Source organism: Juglans microcarpa x Juglans regia, chromosome 8D (genome assembly GCF_004785595.1).
Source record: "Juglans microcarpa x Juglans regia isolate MS1-56 chromosome 8D, Jm3101_v1.0, whole genome shotgun sequence".
Lineage (NCBI taxonomy): Eukaryota > Viridiplantae > Streptophyta > Magnoliopsida > Fagales > Juglandaceae > Juglans > Juglans microcarpa x Juglans regia.
The window spans coordinates 7,313,298-7,326,997 of NC_054608.1; the positions used below are offsets into that span (position 1 = coordinate 7,313,298).

General features: G+C 36.5%; 1 long non-coding RNA gene across 1 annotated transcript; it reads left to right on the forward strand.

The window, feature by feature from the left end:
• Positions 1–1,262: 1,262 nt before the first annotated feature.
• On the forward strand, positions 1,263–3,249 carry LOC121241858. Its single transcript, XR_005935821.1, has 4 exons — positions 1,263–1,409; positions 1,678–1,791; positions 2,974–3,108; positions 3,232–3,249. It is a non-coding gene; the product is annotated as an uncharacterized LOC121241858 (long non-coding RNA).
• The last annotated feature ends 10,451 nt before the right edge of the window (positions 3,250–13,700 follow it).

A 13,700-nucleotide genomic window follows, 5' to 3' on the forward strand; every position in this document is an offset into this window, starting at 1 on the left:
TTCTCTACTTAAAATTAGATAGTTGCAGTCTTGGGCTACACTAATTCCCACTGGTATAGGTTTAAGTTCAACACAATACCTTATGATAGTCTTAGCAACTCAAAAGTAGGCAATATATTGCAAAGCTAATAATTGATGACCTTAATAGACACAAGTAGATACTTTTATTGTTTGTTTGATGTCAATCAGTGGTTTCTTCTAAACAACTACCAAGAACTACAATGAACCATATCTTAATGGCATAGGAAAAGTAAAAGAGATACTCCATTTATAACACAAGCACAAAAAAAAAAAAAAAAAAAAAAAACTGAAGTTAAAAATATTTGAGAAAAGGGACAGGCCAGAGATCAAGGAAAACAATTGGTGCAAGTACATTGGAAAAGGCTGCCTATCATCGAGATTCACTTTAAGAAAAAAATGGGTCTTTCAAAGTGTGGTAGCGTGAAAGCCACCAATGTAATAGTTTTGAATTGGGGTAAAGACCTTTTAGTTTTTTTTGAAAAAGTTGCTAGGCAGAAACTATTGTGAGAAATTCTGAAACCAACAAATGGCAATCTGTTCACACACTTGATGCTCTAAAAGATTTGCAACTTAAATACATTTCCCTTTTTTGAGTTCTTGAGAATTTTATAAGCCTTTGTGTTGAGCAATAGCTTGACCTAACTACATTCTAATGCCCAAGACTTCAATATGATTTGATCTTTTGTAGAGATTTTCGAGTTTAGTGGCTCACTGCTGGATCCTTCATTTTTTTATCGCATTATTTGCAAAAAGCTAGTTGGGAGGTGTGATAAAGTGATAAAACTACATGATTAAGTTGCTTAAATGAATAAATTATTTAACAAAAAATTGAGTTAAGCACTTAATTATGCAGTAGATTATAATACTTGAGTCAATTGATAAATTCAGATATTTTGCACTTGAAAAGAGTTACAATCCAACTATTCCACACCAAAATTAATACCCCAAATTTTACTCCACACATATCTTACTTATATGTTGCATGACATTATTGGAAAAGAGTTACTCACATCCCAATTGTAGAAGGATATTGAAGCACAGGGGTATTCTTGGAAATACCTAACTAGAACGTGCAACACCCAAAAGGAAGACTCTGGAACGTGTCTAAGGATCTGAAACACAAGAAAAAAAAGAATGAAAAAAGAGAGTGCAGCAGACGCAGCAGACTCACACATGCAGCTGGCCTCAAGCTGAGTAGCAGACACACGCAGCGCAGGATCGTGGTCTATGGGGCAGAAAGCAGCCAATGAGAAAAAGAAAAAAAGTGCAGAGATATAAAAAAGGCATTTTGCGATCTTTGTTGGTTTTTCGGTTCTGTTTTTACGTTTTTTAGACTTTTGTTTGGTGAAGTTTTATTCTTCAATGGCTGTTGGCGAAAACTCGGAGAGGTGGATAGAATATTTTTCTACCGCAACTTTGTTTTTGCGTCTAGCAACCCTTCTATGAGTTTTAGTTTTACTTGTTTTAATTTCTATGTTATGATAAGATGATGTTAGGCTAACTTTGTAGCATGAGTTGTGGAGTGTGTCTCGGTTTGATTTGGGCTTTGGGTTAATGAAATTTCTGTTGATATGAACTTTTCTTTACTTTGTTGCAAATCAAATTTTGATTTGAGAATTGAATGACTCTCTTGCTCTTGCTCTTGCTCTGTTGTAGACATAAGGGCACAATTGAGGCTTGAATTTATCAAGGTTTCCTTCGATTAGATGCTATTGTGGTTTTGGTTGGTGATACAGTGAAGGCTTTTAAAGAAATGGTGCATGTCTGAATGTAAACTTTTCATTTTCCAATAATCGATTCCTTGACTGGATCCCTGAAAATTAACTAAAGGTTGGATAAAAAAGAGGCCCTATTCGCAGCTTAAGTGTTTGATATATTGTCTTTTAGGTGTTAATTTTTCTGCAATTTCTAGTTCCTTGCACTCATTTCTTTAGCATTCATTTATTTTCTCATTTCTTTTAATTTACAAGCATTCAGAAAATCATTCTTTAAAAAAATAGAGAAAAGATCTAAACCATTTTTCATTAATACACTCCATATCATTACACAAACATACTTTTCTTGTTTCTCTTATTAGCTGTGTAAATAGCTCTTTCATAAACAAGTTCCTCACACAAACGCAACTCATTACATGCTTGCTCTACATGAACATTGTTGTCCCTGTGGAAATTTCCATGGAACACATCCATGTACTACTTTGATAGGTTCTACACATGGAAGACAGATTTAGAAGACCATCAATAAAATAATCACATATCCACTTGTTCAATCCACACGTACATGTAATCACATTTAATCTAAACTATTAAATACAAGATCACATGTAATATAACATTATGAAATTAAAAAAAATAGCATGAATATAGCCATATATTCACATGTAATCACATTTAATCTAAAACATTAAATAAAAGATCACATGTAATATAACAATATATCTAAGTATATATTAAATCATGCAAATTTTTTTTTATTCTTTTTATAATACAAAATAAATGTATAATAAATACATTTAAAAACCCCTACCTAAACCAAATGAAAGTTGCAACCTAGGGGTGCGCGCTGCCCTTGTTTAACCGGTTATCCTGGATTTGAATCCCAGGGGTGCCACTTTCATCCCTTTCTATTTTATTTTGTGGTAAAAAAAGGGGCTCAAACAGTGTTGAGCTGCAAAAATGACCCTTTTTCGTTAAAAAAATAACAGAATTGATCAGCCAAAGCCCAGTTTTTTTTCCTTTTAATAAAACCCTTCTATTTTATTTTGTGTTAAAAAAATGGGCTCAAACAGTGTTAAACTGCAAAAATGGTTATTTTTAAAATTAAAATAAAAAAACAGAATGGCCTATTGATCGGCCCAAGCCCAGTTTTTTTTCTTTTTATAAAGCAATGGGCCGAATGGCCCAAGCCTAGCCCAGATGACTTCAGTCATCATCAAGCTCTCGCTTCTTGCAGCAAGGCAATCGTCTCAGCCACAGAAAATCGTGGACAGCCGCAGCCGATGTTTTCCTCACCTTGAGCTGTCGAGAGACTGCAGTTACCAGAAAACAGGTGGGGCCGCACCACCTCTTTGGTGCGCGCTGCACCATTGTGGTGCTCACCGTGCCAGTGTGGTGCCCGTAGCACCACTAAGGTGTTGCAGCACCGTGCATGGTGCGTGCTGCACCAGCTTGCGTGTGTGCGCTGCTCCACCGTGGTGCGAGCTGCACTTAGGTGGTGCCCGCAGCACCACCCTGGTGCGTGCTGCACCTAGGTGGTGCACGCAGCACCTCCGTGGTGCTTGCAGCGCCACCACCCAGCAGTAGTCACAGTCACAGATGCCCACTGCTAAACTGGGAACAGTTTTCATGGGTTTTTCAAAAAAATAGAAGACAAAAAAATAGCACCCAGATTTCAACATATGCAAGGAAAAAAATATAAACTGAGAACAACTTAAAAAATTGCTCTGATACTAATGTTAGAAAGCACAGTGAAAAAAATACCTCAATCTCAGCTTATAAAATTGCTTTACAAGTTTATCCAGTTTGACAAATCCCAAACGTTTCCACTTAGTGGCGAAATGTACTACGTAGTATAAAACTAAAGAAACACTTAACAAATTCACAACCCAAATATCTTATCAAGAGAGAACAAAAAGAGAGAACTTTTGTATATTTCAGATAAATCCCAAAACCTGCCTACACACGGCTGGCCTTAGAGGCCTGCCTTCAATTGCCATTTAAATGGTCGTAACGCATGGCCTTTAGCAAGTAGTGCATGGCTTTAAGCCATGTGTTATACACAAGAGTGGGGCTGACCCCTATTCAACACAAGGTATATGGATGTAATCATTGGAGAGGATCCTCAGATGACAGAGTTGAAACATAAGAAACAGTAAAATTAGCATTGTGACGTGGTAGTTTTTCTAGTATTTTCTTATGAACAGTTATTGGATCAGTACGTTTAGTTACTATATGTTTTAAACTTATGTAAGGTCGGAGAGTGTATTTTGTTGTAATGCATTGTGGTATTCTTGGCACCCGAAGTGAGGAGAGATTTAATTACTATTCTATTTTGTAGATTTCTTGTCTGATCCTATCAAGAAAGGATGGAGAGGTTAGATTTGGATATGCAAGCAGTGCATGAAGGGTTGCGAAGACTTGAAACAGGGAGTGCTGACAAGATGCGGCAACTTGATGAGGTAGTAAGGGAAATCATAGAGTTAGTGTTGGGGTTGTCTTGTTGTCAAGGGAATACATCAATTAATGAGGAATTTTGATTGTCGTTCTAAAGAATCATAGACAAGGAGGGATCGTCCTTTCATCGAACAAGCAACAAAGGAGGAAAGCTTGACTTTCCAAAGTTTTCAGGAGATGATTCTATTTAATGGTTGATTAGAGTAGGCCAATATTTCAAGTGTCAAAGCACTTCAGATGATCAAAAGGTCTAGATGGCAGCATTTTATTTAGAAGGGGAAGCCAACCAATGGCTTCAGTGGTTACAATTGGCATACAAAGAGGAAGTGCAACTTATCACTTGGCAGGTATTTGAGCAAGTACTTGTTATGGGCTGAAGCGCAACCTGCTGTGACTGGGTGGAAGAACTGTGTGGCGGGGAGATGAAGAAGGGTTGGCAGTTTTGTTAGTTAGGAAGGAACCATACGTTGACATTTATGGAGTCGATTGTGAGAATTAATTGATTGCATAAGTAAAATGTTGTCGTTTGAATTATTGGGAATTAAAAGGGACGATGCCGTTTTGGAGAATTGAAGTATTGTATAATTGTAGTGATAAGAAATGATACCTTTTTTTATAATAATAAGTGAAGTAGCAGTGGAAGAAGTGATCAAAACATCTAAACCAAAAAGAAAAGATTACAAATGATCTAAAAGACAGTCTTGAGATATCTTTACATGCATTACCTAGGTACGCGCGAGTACCAAATGGAGAGGAACTCTAGTGTGATGTGAAGTATGATATGGATTTATCGTTGAAATGGGGAATCATAAGTTTTCTGTAACTTTATATGGCCAGCCGTTATGTGGTTTGGATGTGGTATGTAACGCCGCGTTCCTAAAGGTACGGAGAGTTAGCTCTTAATACTAAACATCAAACATCACTAACACAACTATAAAATCTAGAAAACTCCATAAAATGTTAACCCATTTAATCAACCCAAATATCTATCTTCCTTCATGGAACGACCAAGAAATTCTCAATAACATAAATTAAAACACTCCAAAACTTGAAAGTATCCTTAACTCATCAAATCATAATAACAAAAAATAAAACAGTTTTCTAACTACGACTCTCAAGTAAGCACTTGTACCCTCGGGCACTTACTCCATTTACGGACATCACACATTGCTAAAACTTCCTACTCTTATTCTCCAGTTATACCATCAAAATTATCTAAAAAATAATTGAAGATAAGGGGTGAGTTATCAACAACTCAGTAAGCAGAGGACATATACTAGTGTGTAAACATGACCATTTACAGAATTCAGAATGCAGAACAAAAATATTTTCTTTCAGAATGCAGAATCAGAATAATGTTTTCAAAATGCAGCATTAGAGCATGTTATAAAAAAATCAAAGCGAAAGTTCAAAAATATTCATAATCAAAATCCCTTTGGCATAGCATAAACTGAAACATCACATCTTATCTTATCATATCAGAACAAATACCATGTTTAACCCCCGTGGTAGGGTTGTGCAAACCCCAGTAGCTAATCGAGTAGAAGCAGAATGTGAATCTTCCCCTTATTCATTCTCGAAGCCCCAAGTGTACACATAGGAAAGACTACGCAGAAAACTACTTTGTTTCCAAAGTGAGTGCACCAAAAACAGAAAAGTTAGTACCAACCCGAACATAGGCCACAGTTTTACACTAGTGGTGAGGTCAGAATGGAACAGAAACAGAAACAGAATGTTATGCTAGAGGTTTTCAGAAATCATATCATATCATATCAGAGTATAGAAAATCTTCAGTACATAACAAAATCATATCACAAAACATATTTTATGCACAAAATTTCATATTCGCTCTCTTTTCAAAGTTCAGAAACAGAATATAAAAAATAAGCTCATGTCTACACCAGTTGTGATAGAAAATACTTTTTTCTTAAACAGAATCTCATGAGTAATGCAGAACAAATAACTGAGGCAGTTCAAATTTATTTTCATAACCAAATATGTATATTTTCTACAAATCAACCTCAACTCATTTTATTTTAATGCAAAGGCTAGTATAAGAACCCCACTTACCTGAACTTCTTAGCTTTTTTGAAATTTTTCTCAAAAAATGTCAAACAATAATTAATTGTCACATATAAAATAATCACGTAATTCTCATAAATTTTCAATTAATCATGTATTTCGATATTTAATCCTAAGCTTCTAAAATAATCTATTTACTTCCTCAAAATCTAAAATTACAAATCATCACTTTCTAAAATTATCAATATTGATTTAATAACTATGACTAAAACATTTAAAAGTTTGACCTGTTTATTATTGAAAACAAACTATAAAGTTTAATACTAGATAATATAATTATCCCAAAATATTTTAAAATACACCATAACTATTTTTAGATAGACTAAAACATATCTAAAGTGTAAAGACAACATTACGCCAATATTGTTTACTCTTAAAGTAAATCTTTACTTAATAATATGTTAAAATACTTTAGTGATATTTGTAATCATAATTATATAAGAGTGACTAATACATAATAAAAATTTAAAAGCACATTAATATAACATGTGGTAAAAGGGCACTAATGTAATTTATTTCAATTCTATGAAAACCAACAGAAACCTACGTAAACAAATAACTTGCATGGCAGCTTGGGCTCTTTTAAAAACAAACTGTAATTTAATCGAAAGGGTTTTTCGGAAGCTACACAACTTAGAAAGGATTTAAGGGTAGTTTAATAATTAAAGGAAAACTTGTTTGCAAATGGTAGGACCGAAAACGAAAAAATAATAAGACGATAATAGGCTTACGAGAGAAGAAAGCCGTCGTCCTGAGCACTTCATCAAAAATGACATTGGGCACGGAGCAGAGAGACGCGGCGGCAAGTGGCTGGGCGCGGCGGCTGGGGGATACGCTGGCGAGCTGGGCACGGTGAGAGAGAGAGAGAGCTAGAGGGTCACAGCGTGTGGGGGAGATATGTTACCGAGAGGAAGGGTGGTGGTTTGGGGAGGCAGCAATGCAGAACGATGGTGCAGCGCGTAGCAGGAACGGGTTGTGGATGTTTCCGGCGCGTTTGGATCTTGGTTGTGGTGGTTGCAGGGGCTCAGAATGGAGTGGTAGATCCTCTGTTTTGGAGGGTAAAAACAAGGGTCTTCGATTCTCTTTGCAGGGTTGCCGATCTCGCGTGGGCTGGGCACAGAGGTGAAGGGTGGAGATTTAAAGGGCTGATGGTTGAGGTGAATAAAAGAGAAAAGGGGGGTATGGCTGGCGTATCCTCCATGGAGTGACCCTCGGTACATGGTATAGGTTGCGACTTATGGTTTCTTCAAGGTGGTGGTTGTGTCATATGGCAAACGGACAGAGGGCTCATGCAGGTCTGGGCAAGGAGGTTGCTGGTGGCAGTTCCACGGTGGTCCCGTGGTTGACAGAAAGAAATGTTGTTGCTGGGCTTCACACGACGTGCAACGTTGGAGGATGAGGGAAGGAGGGGCCTGATCAAAACGGACGATGGTTTGTGGATGGAGCTTCTGTGCGTGCGTGGGTGGAGACTGTCGTGGGAGTTTCATGGCAGCAATAGGCTTGGTAAACTAACATCTAGGTACGTGTATATATAAATATATATATATATATATATATATTGGCGATGGAAAAACCCTAGAGCTGAAGGAGACTTGCAAGTGCAAGGGAGTGAAGAAAAATACCTTAGATACGTGCATGGCAATTGGCATGGAGCTGTGCTTGATGTGGGGCCTATTCTTGGTTATCAAGGGCTTGGGTCTGATAAAAACACTAGGCCATTTCAAATATTTGACCATTTAGAAAGACAACCTAATTATCAAGCCGAAAAAAATTATAATCCGCCAAAACAAAGATTTTAGGCCCGTAGTCTAATAAAAAAATACTTAAAAAAAAAAATAAGCTCTACATACATATAAGTCCAAAAACAAAACTTTTATAGAACGGCTTGTTGCTGGACCCAGGTGTTACATGGTATTCGAAATACAGTGGTTTGAAATATTAGGGCCTGCCATATTATGTGATTGGGCTTGGCATGGCCACAAGTGTATGTTAATGGGGCAGGTGTCAAAGCAAGCCCAAGCGGTGGAGACGCAAGCCTTGATGAAAGAGTACGAGTGTGGGAATCAATTGTTTGCAATCTATGTGTAGGGACCGAAGGAAGAAAAAGGTAAAAGATGTCAACTTGTGTGTAAATGCGGAATTGGCTGAACTTTTGATGGATTATGACCAACTTTTTGAAGAGGTATGTGAATTACCTCTAGAAAGGGATTATGTGCATAAAATTTCACTAAAGGAAGGCACGACACCGATCAATGTCCATACTGATATGCATATTTTTAGAAAAGTGAAATTGAAAAATGGGTATCTGAAATGCCAGAAAAATGGATCATTTGGGAAACTTCTCATCTTCAGTACTTTTAGTAAAGAAGAAAGATGGAACATGAAGGTTTTACACCGATGTCACAGTCTATGAATGGAATGCTTGGGCCAAGCTTGGGCCAAGTCTAATAGGGCCTGATTTACTTAATTGTTATCATGTTAGGGAGTGGGCCGCAGAGTAGCAGAGACTTAGTTGGTTTGTTTTCTTTTGTTAAGTTTGCTTAGTTAGTCGTGGGTCATGTTGGAGCCAAGTTGAGACTTTTTATCCAATATTTGCATTTTAGCATATAAGGGTATTGTAGCTACTGAAAAGAATTATCGAGAATCATTAATGAAAATATTTTCTTATTCTGTTTTCTCTCTCTTTTTTTGGAGGCTAGGTCAATCTTGAATGTGCCTAATTTTTTTGTATTTTCTCTTATATTTTCTAGTCACCCAAACACCTACTATCAGGTGCATTGCAACCGACTATTGAGTACTCAATAAAACTATAATTAAAGATCGATTTTCAATTCCTACAGTGGATGATATACTTTATGAGTTGGGTGGGCTTGTATTTTTTTCCTAATTTGGATTTAAGAGTGTAAGGTATCATCAAATTCGAGTTCATTATGAAAATGTCTATAAAACTACATTCTAAACCCATAGTGGTTACTTTGAGTATTTAGTGATGTCATTTGGGTTAAATGTATTCAAAGTAGGAATTATAGTATATAATAGAATATATATTATATTAAATTATAGGATTATAAATATAATATACATTTAATATAAAATTTTACTAAACTTAAAACAAATACCGTTCGAACGGTAAATATTAACGTTTGAACCGTAATTTAAAACCATTCGAATGGTCAAATATAACATCTGAACAGTTGTGCACATATAAGTTATTGCAGGCAGAACTTTCTCTCACGCCGCCGTCCCCACCATTTGAAAACAAGAGAAAACGTTTGAACGTCCATCAATTACCGCCGTAATCAACACCTACGTCAAGCAGTTTTCCTCCCAAGTGAAGGTATGCATTTTAAAAGTTATTTTATGATTTTATGGTTTTATTCGTTTTCTCTAGAAAAATTATATTTTTTCATCAATAGTCACCATAAAACACCACAAGTCCACCGTAGGATGTTTAGAAATGAAGAGTAATATGTGTTTTGTCGAAAAAACCATGAAATTGATGCATTTTTGGGTGTTTTCATGGCCGTTGAGTTGACTGAGCCATGGTCAAGCTCGATCTGGTTTCCGTTCGAACGATTTAACCTCGACGTTCAAACATTTTTAAAATGTTCGAACGGTTTTCAATTTTCCGTTCGACCATATATTTTATTGTTCGAACGTAAAATTGTTGTTCGGAGGCGTTATATTACGTTCGAACCATTTACTTTGTATTAGCTTATTAAATTGTTTTCATCGTTTTATTGAATTGTTCTATCAATTAATTTATTAAATTGCTATTAGTATATAATTTTCTAAATCTTTTCGTCGTAATTAGATTTTATCACTAATGTTAAATATATATTTTATTTTTAAAATTTCAAGTTTATAATAATGTCTTATAGGGGCCGTAAATGTGGTAGATCAGGGGAACCTTCCATCCAAACAGTTTGAAAGCAGGCTGTTTTACTTGAGTGATAGGTAAAATTGTCTGATTTTGTGGCTCTTATATGGGAGGGATTCCCTCTCATCAATATTCAATGATCGTGGTTGGGCACCAATCTTAGATCAGCGAGAAGAAAGAATGAAGCTTATTTCCTACATTGAGATCGTTACTGAATTCTATAAAGAGCTCGGTGGTGCCAACCAAGACGATGGAGGGGCATACATGATCTGTATCCGAGGAGCTCCTGTTATATTTTCAGCAAACGGACTCACTATATATCTCGGTATTCCTAGGCTTCTCGATGCCTATCCGAACCTGCCGCTTAGAGAGTCTGATTCTTCAGGTGATGCAGAGATGTCTTAGGACAAGAAATCAGTTTACATAGATGAGATCGATACACTTGCTGATCATGAGGTCAGAGACTTGATTGTTGGTTCAGATGCTCCAGTGTACGATGGGACTAAGAGTATTAGGCAGGCAGATTTATCTTCTTTCTTCAAGATCATGAATTTGATCATCGCCAACAATATTGACCCTTGGCAGCACAAGACTGAGGTCGGCATGGATCGAGTGAGATTTATGATACGGGTCGCTCGTGAGTTATATATTTGAGAGGATCCGATTAGACGCTCAGTTCATTACAACAGATATATTGTTGTTTGGGATTCTCATCACTCGATTTTTCCTACATGTTGGGGTCGTGCTAGAAGCTGCCGAGCGTTTCGGCAGCCGATGGGACCGATCAACAACACTACCCTGTCACAGAGCATGGGACACTAGAGATTTTATTTTCGTAGAGCTATTCCTGACAGGGATGATATTCAAAGAGATGCACAGCCGGGAGATACTGGAATATCGACTGGTGAGATATCTACACAAGCTGAGGTATCACGCATATCTACTCGTGAGGAGATGACTGACATATTGGGTGCTGAGATCGACATACAGATATCAACAGTGATCGATACAGTACATACTGCCATGTCTGAGTTGCGTGCAGAGATTATGGCTAGCGTATCTGGGTTACGTACAGAGGTTAATGAGTTATGTACAAAGATTAATACCAATAATGCAACTCAGGTCACGCTCAATACTCGACTAACACAGGTGGAGAGACAATTAGCTGCAGTTGAGGATATGTGTAGAGACCTCGCAATATAGTAGTTTCCATTTTTTATTTATATATTTTTTTTTTGTTATAGTTATGGACTGTATATATAGTGTTTTGATAATTTGCTTTAGTTGTCAATTAAATATTTTATCTTTTCTAGAGTAATTATTGATTTATATTATGTGGTGTGTGGTTGATAATATTTATTTAACTAAAAATTTTATTTAACATAAAAGAAATCATTAAAATATTTAATTAATTACATAAAATTAATTAATGAATTTGTATATATGATATATATTTTTTATATTTTGAGTTTCGTACCGAGATTAATATTATACCTTCGAATGTATAAATGTGGTGCTTAAATATGTTCAAACTAAATATATTCCGTTCGAATAAATATTTTCCGTTCAAACACAAAAATTATTGTTCGAATGGTTGTGAACTTTCCCCTCCATAATAAATTGCTTCCCCACCAAGATTTTACTATTCGAACGTATTTTTTTCCATTCGAACGGAAAAGCTTTTTGAGACAATTTAGTTCGTCACAAAAAAATTGTTCGAACGGTTATTTTACTGTTCGAATGATTTTGTAAAGTCATTAAAATTTCATCCCAAAAAATGACTTTTATTTAGGGACGAAATTTCAAAAATAATTTCATCCCAAAAGCTCAAATTTATTGTAGTGAACCTGGTAGAATCTACAAGTAGATAAGGCCACCAAGTATGGAAAAGCAGATGAAGAGATAAAAAAGCAATGTTGGAATAATTTTTATCAAGTGATTAATATGTGTGAGTCTCTCTCGCTCTCACACACATTACCTTTCATGTCCGGCTAGCTAACTTAATTCTTTTTCAATTTCTTCCATCCTTCAAACCATATTAGCCTTTCTTTTTTTTTTTCTTTTTTTTATAGCAAAGATAATTTCATTAATCAACTGAAAACCTGATTACAGACAATTATCAAGCCAAACGACTTGAGAAATACTATCTGGAATACAATCCTACCATATATTAATACTTTCAACATTGAAAGCATTCCTAGCCAACTTATGAGCTACCATATTCCCCTCCCGATATACATGTGAAAAGGTACAAGATCCAAAACAAGAAGACAATTTTTTAATTTCCTGCTATAACACACCCAGCAAAGAGTTATTCATACTATCTTCCTGTAGAGCTTCAACAATGATCAAGCAATCACTCTCCACCCCAAGATTTGAAATCCCCATTGTAGCACATAATTCCACACCTCGGAATATAGCCAAAAGTTCTATAGCCTCTATGTCTTCAACCGCATACTCACATCTGCTTGTTGCCATTAGAACCATTCCTGTTGCATCCCATAGAACAGCACCAACTCCAGTCCGCCCCCACTCAGTAAATACTGCACCATCAACATTAAGCTTTAGCCAATCCATAGGAGGGGTGTTGCCATTTGTAATGTGTCTGAAGTTGGGAGCAATTTTTCTGACGTACTTTATCAAAACTGTGTAGCAAAGTCAAAGCATTTCCTGCAACCTGCTTTGGAGTTAGGAGCATCTTCTCATGCACAAACTTATTTCTGCGGAACCAGAAACTCCAGATCAGAATAAAGAAAAGTGCCAACTTATCATGTAGTTTTCTATCACATATCTGCAAGGCCATGTCCAGAACAGACTGTTGAGAATCAATAGAAACTTCTGGTAAATACATCCCCCACATATGTTGAATGGAGCTGCAACTTATCACAACATGTGTAAGTGTTTCAACTTCTAAAAGACAAAGGCTACATATGGCATTAGATAAAACATGTTTTTGCACTAACTTCTGCTTAGTTGGTAACCCATCCTTACAGGCACGCCAAGCAAAAATTTTAACCTTATTGGGAACTCTCATCTTCCACAAATGCTTTCAAAAGACATGCTGAGTCTGCCGATTAGAAGCTTATGCAATCTGGGTACCAAGCCGAGAGTAAATATATCTGTAGCAACTTCTTACACTGAACTGACCACTTCTTTCATGAGACCAAACCATTCTATCTTCCATATCAGTAGGGCACAAGAACACTTTTAGAATGTCAGCCACTATACTTGGATTGAAGAGAGATCGAAGCTTGTTGATATCCCACACCTTCTCATTATCCACAAAGAGTGAGTCAACCGTATCAGCCCTTGAGCCTTCCACCATCCCAATCCCTTCCGACAATAAAGAGAGATGTCCTGGAATCCATTGATCGTGCCAAATACTTACTGACTTGCTATTTCCAATTCTCCACTTACACCCTGCCTCAAGCCATCTTCGAGCCTCCCAAATGCCCCTCCAAATGTAAGAGGGACTTCTATCCAACCCTGCTTTCATGAAGCTACTATGAGGAAACTATTTTGCCTTTAGTACCTTGTGTAGTAGA